Below are 6,494 nucleotides of genomic sequence, written 5' to 3'. Positions count from 1 at the left end.
CTCCTCTTTACTGTGGGCATATGGAGAACCATAAAAACTAGTAAATCTCCACCTACGTACTCCATCGTCTTCCTCTACCTTCACATCAACATGACTGATGGAGAAACTTTTTAAACTAATACTGACATTCCCCTTTCATGCCAAGTAAAGCCCTCATCTTAATCCCTCCGTCTCTACCTCAATACCATTAAGGAAGCCACACAAACGTCTAACTTTATTTATTTTTGTCACCATAAAGAAGACAATTTAGAGATTATGTAGTTTCAGCACATGCCGAAACATTCAAATAGCCCTAGGGTTCCCCGAAACTCGAATGTTCCAAATTATAATTTTCATTGTGACCGACCGGCTTACCTTTTAGCGGTAGCCGATATAAATTGAATTTTTCCCGAACACTACTCAATTATCTTCTCCACTCCACTTGTGGGTGACATTGTGAGATCCTCACCCAAGGTTTTTCGAGGACATTTTGTCCCTTCTCCCTTTTCTAGCACGGCCTCCTCAGAATCATGCTCCATTGATGTCTCCTTAGATACAAGAGTTGGGTCCCCTATTAATTTCAAACCTAGCATGGAATCGAAACTCTTGTAGTTTCCATATCGCTTCTTAGATTCCCACGTTGTGCGCCTTTTTTTCTAATTTTACGAGCTGCTTCCCCAATTTTATCGTTTCCCATCATCTCTTAACCATTTATTACCCATCACTAGGGCACGTTTTGAGTGTACCCTAATAGGTAGATCCCAAACCATCTCAGTAACCTCAAAACTTAGTGACATCCTCTCCTCACAGAAAGAATCGCTATGGCCCAGCTTGCCAAAAAAGAAGCAGAACAAAGTCAAACATTCATATTTAAAGTGCACATAGCTTATATTTCCTGGTGAAAACAATAATATTTTCTTCCTCTTTAAGGGGAGACATACATCCATACAAACTCTAATTCTCATATAACTCCTTAGGCCCCTAGCAATACACTTACCATCATATTCAACAAAAAGTCCAATAAAGTTACCAAGCTGTCTGGCTAAGACTTTGGAGAAAAACCCTGGAGGGATATCATGCACTTGGACCCAAAAACAAACATAAATCAAAGGAAATTTTAGGGGATCCTCTCCAATACCCAATTGATGAAATAGGTGGTTATTAAATGTCCAAGGAGATCCATTAGTCACTCGCTCTAAATCCATCAGGTGAAAGAAACGAAACAAGAAACACTTTTCCCCTAAATCCAATATCTGAATACCTTTGACGGAATGCCAAAGATTAGCTAACGTATTCAGCATGGCAAGAAACTGAAAAACACTTGTCAGAAAACACCCAACCAAACAGAAATCAGGTTCTTCTCCGTCAATCGAATTGCTCCTATGTGCTTCTTCAATCTCATCTTCTTGATCATCAAAGGACAATGCTGCCAACGCATTCTCCATCACTAAGAAAAACCCCTCATATCTATTTTGTCTCACTAGCGTGTTAGAACTAAAACAGATCTATATTCGAACCAAGAAAATTGATAAGAAACCCTAGAAAACAGCCGTCATTGTAAACAAAAGAACAAAATTAATTAAAACCCTAATCGTGCTTTAGAGAAAAAGCAAAGCATACTTAAATTTGATTTCTCAATTTATTTATTATTTCAGTTGGTATTGTGAATTTCATTTGTCATAAAATACTTATATATTTCTTATTACAATTACATTCAATAAAAAACTACATTATACAATTTATTCATTTTACATATCTCTTCAAACAGATCATAATATTCCCACAATCTTAGACTATTTTTTATAGCTTCTTCCAGTTAAGTAAGTTTATTTATTTATTTCTTTATTTATTTCTTTCTATGTTTTATATGCATCACCGTATTAAGCACTAATTGTTTCTCCTCATACAATTTACACATTAACAATTATTTTTAAAATATATTTATTGTCGGTCTTCAATGCTAATTGTATTAACAACTACTAAAAATTATTGTTTGTTATTTAGGTTATAATGGATAAATATCATCTTTTTACAACTTTTTTCTATACCGTATCCTGAAAAATTGAAGTAAATGGAGAATGAGGACAATTTACCAATAAAAGCCCTTTTTTTCAAAAATTACCGAAATGGGCCCATTATTTTATTATTTACCGAAATGGTCCTTTTAAGGGAAATCGCGTCCACGACAAATATGTCGATCTGCAGCGCTTGAGACATCGCGTCCACGTCGTAGCGAGTTCTTTGAAGTGGACGCGATGTCCTCCGCGCGTGAACAACACCCAACGGTCAAAAATTTGACCGTTGCCCCCTCAACGGTAAAAAAAAAACTATAAATACCCCTACCCCTTTTTATTTTTTCACAAACAAATCCTCTCTCATATTTCCTCTCAATTCCTCTCAATTCCTCTCAATTTCCTTCCAAAATTCTTTCAAATCTATATTTAATTTCAATTTCCTCTCAATTTCCTTCAAAAATTCTCTCAAATCCATATTTAATTTCAATTTCTTCTCAATTTCCTTTTTAAAATAATTTTAAATTTTTTATATTTTTATAAATCGTAAAAATTTGTCTGATTTCATCAATGGCCGGATCATTGACTTGTCTTGATAGGCATCACATATCGGTGGAATAAATGACAATGGTAAGTGTTAAATTTAATTTTTAAATATTATTTAAGAATTTTTTATTTATGCATTTTTAGATAATTATTAATTTATTATTTGTTATAAAAGTCTGAAGATCGGGTATTGGAATGCAATATCCGGAATATGCATGCTCCTCCATCACCGTTGGTAGAGAACTACCTGCGGGAAGCGGGTTTTTGGCACGTGGAGACGGTGGGCCGGGGATACAAGTTGGACCCAAGAATCGATCGATCGTTGATCGAGAGGTGGAGACCTGAGACGCACACAATCCATCTTCCATGTGGAGAGTGCACTATCACTCTAGAAGATGTTAGTCTGCAGTTGGGATTGCCGGTGGACGACACCCAGTCACCGGGTCTGCCCAATCTAGCAATTGGGAGGCGGTGTGCTACGAGCTTTTGGGCGCTATTTTGGAGAAAATGGAGGGACGTAAGGTCGAGATGGGCTGGTTACGAGACACGTTCCCTGATCCAGATGAAGATTCAACTGAAATTGAAAGAATTCGATATACTCGGGCATACATTCTTCAATTAATTGGAGGTTATCAGATGCCCGACACGTCACAGAGCCGCGTACATCTAAGATGGCTACTAAAACTTGTTGATTTTAGAGTAGCCGGTGAATTTAGTTGGGGGTCTGCCGTCTTGGCAACATTATATCGGGAGGTGTGCAGGGCGACGCGACCGAGGAGAGCAAACATCAGAGGTTGTCTGTCACTATTGCAGTCATGGGCACGATTTTGGTTTCTATTTCTATGTCCTCGAGTGAACCACCCATATACATTCCCACTCATAATGAGGTAAATTTTATTATATTGCATTTTACAATTATTATGTAGATTTTTAAAAATAAAAGTATGCTAAAATTTATTTCATTAGGTGGAACCATCCGCAAGTTATGCTCGATTACGTCCTTTCTTGAAGATATCTGACTTCTATTGGACCAACAGTCGAAGCGAATAAGTATTATTGCAAATAGATATTTCCATACATTCGCTATTTGATTGATATTTAGTATTTAGTATTTAGTATTATGTATGTATATAACTAATTTTTCTATCATGTTCATATAGTTTCAATGGACACCATATGAGGATCTGGCAATTCGGGCAGTAATTCCAGAAGAGTTTTTACAAAATCCACAAGCTTCGCACGTGAAAGTCGTGTTGGTCAACTACGCAACCATGGAGCCGCACCAGACAGACAGAGTGCTACGACAGTTTGGATGTAGACAACCAATTCCGATGGATCCTGAGGTGTTTGACGATCAACACAAAGTCGACCTTCGGCAATTGAATACGGATTGGCCGAGATACTGGTCTGAGTACACGAAAATGTGGGAAGATCGGTATGAATATCTACCTACTCGGGAACCAATCATCGTTCCGGAGTTATCATGCATTCCAGAATACATGCCATGGTTTAGGATCCATGGCAAGCCGTATTTACTGACGCAAGAGGAGAGGCAGCGGCAAATACGTGTCGAAAGGGTAAGGCGCGGGCCTCTAAATCCAAGATGAAAAGATGAAGGTAGCCCCTCAACGAGGCCCAGACATTCACCTAGCTCATCATCAGCGGTCATGCAATCACCAGGCCCAACGAGAGCACCGACGCAGTCACCCGACGCAGCAGTTCAACCGATGATACCCACGCAACTGCCTTTTCAGATGATGCCAAGTGCGTTTCCTAGCCCTTATATGTACCCTAACCCTTATATGTATCCTTTTCCGAGTCCTATGGCAGGTTGGAGCCAAATGCCCGGTTCAGCTCCATTTCCTATTATGCCAATCGGACCGCTGATGTATAGGCTAGCGGCGCAGAAGGGATCGCAAGGGGGGCCGTCGGGGAGCTCTCCTTTTTACCAATCCCCACCAACATATATGTTTCAAACACCGTCGCCGTTCTTGATGCAAACACCTCCACATACACTATTCTTTGAAGGTGGATCATCGTCCCAAGTCCGACAACCAGATGCCGAACCGGAAGAACCAGAATCCCCACCGGAGGAACTACAACTGCCGCCGGAAGCTAGAGAAAGGAGGAACCCAGCGCGTAACCGTCGACGGCCGCCATGTGGCACTGAATCCCCGGTGCATAGACATTTATTGCCGTATTTAAATTTATTTGTACAAATATTTTGAATATTTTGATATTATTTTATGTAAAAAATAGAAATTTTTTGAGTTATTTTGATATTATTTGATGTAATAAAATAGAAGTTTATTTGATGTAATAAAAACCTAACCTAATTTAACCCTAAACCCTAACCTAAAATAATTAAAAACTCAAAACCATAACCTAATTTAATTTAAAACCCTAGCTTAATTTAATTAAAACCCTAACCTAATTTAATTAAAACCCTAAATCCTTAATTAAAACTCTAACCTAACCTAATTCAATTAAAACCCTAAACCATTAACATAAAAACCTAACCTAATTTAATTAAAAACCTAGCCTAACCAAATTTAATTAAAACCCTAACCTAATTTAATTAAAAATCCTAAACCCTTAATTAAAAACCCTAACCTAACCTAATTCAATTAAAAACTTTAAACCCTTAACTTAAAAACCTAACCTAATTTAATTAAAAATGCTAGCCTAATTTAATTAAAAACCTAGCCTAATTTAATTAAAAACCTAACCTAATTTAATTAAAAACCTAACCTAATTTAATTAAAAACCCTAACATAATTTAATTAAAAACCCTAGCCTAATTTAATTAAAACCCTAACCTAATTTAATTAAAACCCTAAACTCTTAATTAAAACCCTAGCCTAATTTAATTAAAACCTTAAACCCTTAACTTTAAAAACCCTAACCTTAACGTAATGTTAGATTTGGAAAAATGTTTTGACAAGTACTAACAAATAATAATTTTACATAATTTGATAATTTTACTAACCACTAATACAATTTTTTGACTTAATAATTTTACATTCACATAATGTTAGATTTGGAAAAATGTTTTGACTGGTACTAACAATTAATAATTGTATATAATTTGATAATTTTACTAACCATTAATACAATTTTTTGACTTAATAGAATTTATCAATTAATAATTTCACAAACTTAATTTTTTTTACAATTACATTCAACTATTACGATTAGGGCATGATCGACTTGTATGGCCTGGATTCCTACACCATCCGCACAACTTCGTTTGACTGGTTGTTTCTCGGATATCCATATTGTTACGTATTCTAGTCGAGCAAGGTCGACCTTTTGGTTTGCGACGTAATTCTCTATCCGGTAACAGCTTAAAAGGAGCAAGAGATACGGGCAGCCACTTACGTTCATCTGGGACCGGTGGGAAAAAGTGTCTCCATACGTTGTACATGTTTTCTAATTTGTGCACTTTGTCCACATAACTCATCGGATCCAGACGGAGTTTCTGACAAGCTGCAATAACATGAGCGCATGGATACCGAAGTGCATCAAACATCCCACAGTCACAAGCCCTATTTCGCAAGTGTACACGATATTGCCTGCCAACAACACCTTGGTGCGGTCTATCAAACTCTGTCACGCGAAACCATAAATTGTCTCGATCGTGGCACACTGTGTACATGGTATTTACCCTCGCCTTGGCCTTGTTAATTTCTTGAACTACCTTACTGCACCATATATGGCCTCCCTCCATCTGGCCTGCATAACTTGCTACTCGCTTTGGAAATAGCACTGCCAAACGAAAATATGTCTCTCGCACAACCGATGTTATCGGTAGATGGCGCGTTCCTTTAAAAATAGAATTTATGCATTCTGCCAGGTTCGACGTCATATGGCCATATCGTAGGCCGCCGTCGTATGCTTGTGCCCACTGTTCAAAATGTATGTTACAAAGGTAGTCCGCCCCTTCGCCGTTTTGGG

Source organism: Gossypium raimondii, chromosome 9, assembly GCF_025698545.1.
Source record: "Gossypium raimondii isolate GPD5lz chromosome 9, ASM2569854v1, whole genome shotgun sequence".
Taxonomy (NCBI): domain Eukaryota; kingdom Viridiplantae; phylum Streptophyta; class Magnoliopsida; order Malvales; family Malvaceae; genus Gossypium; species Gossypium raimondii.
This window is presented reverse-complemented; position numbering follows the sequence as displayed.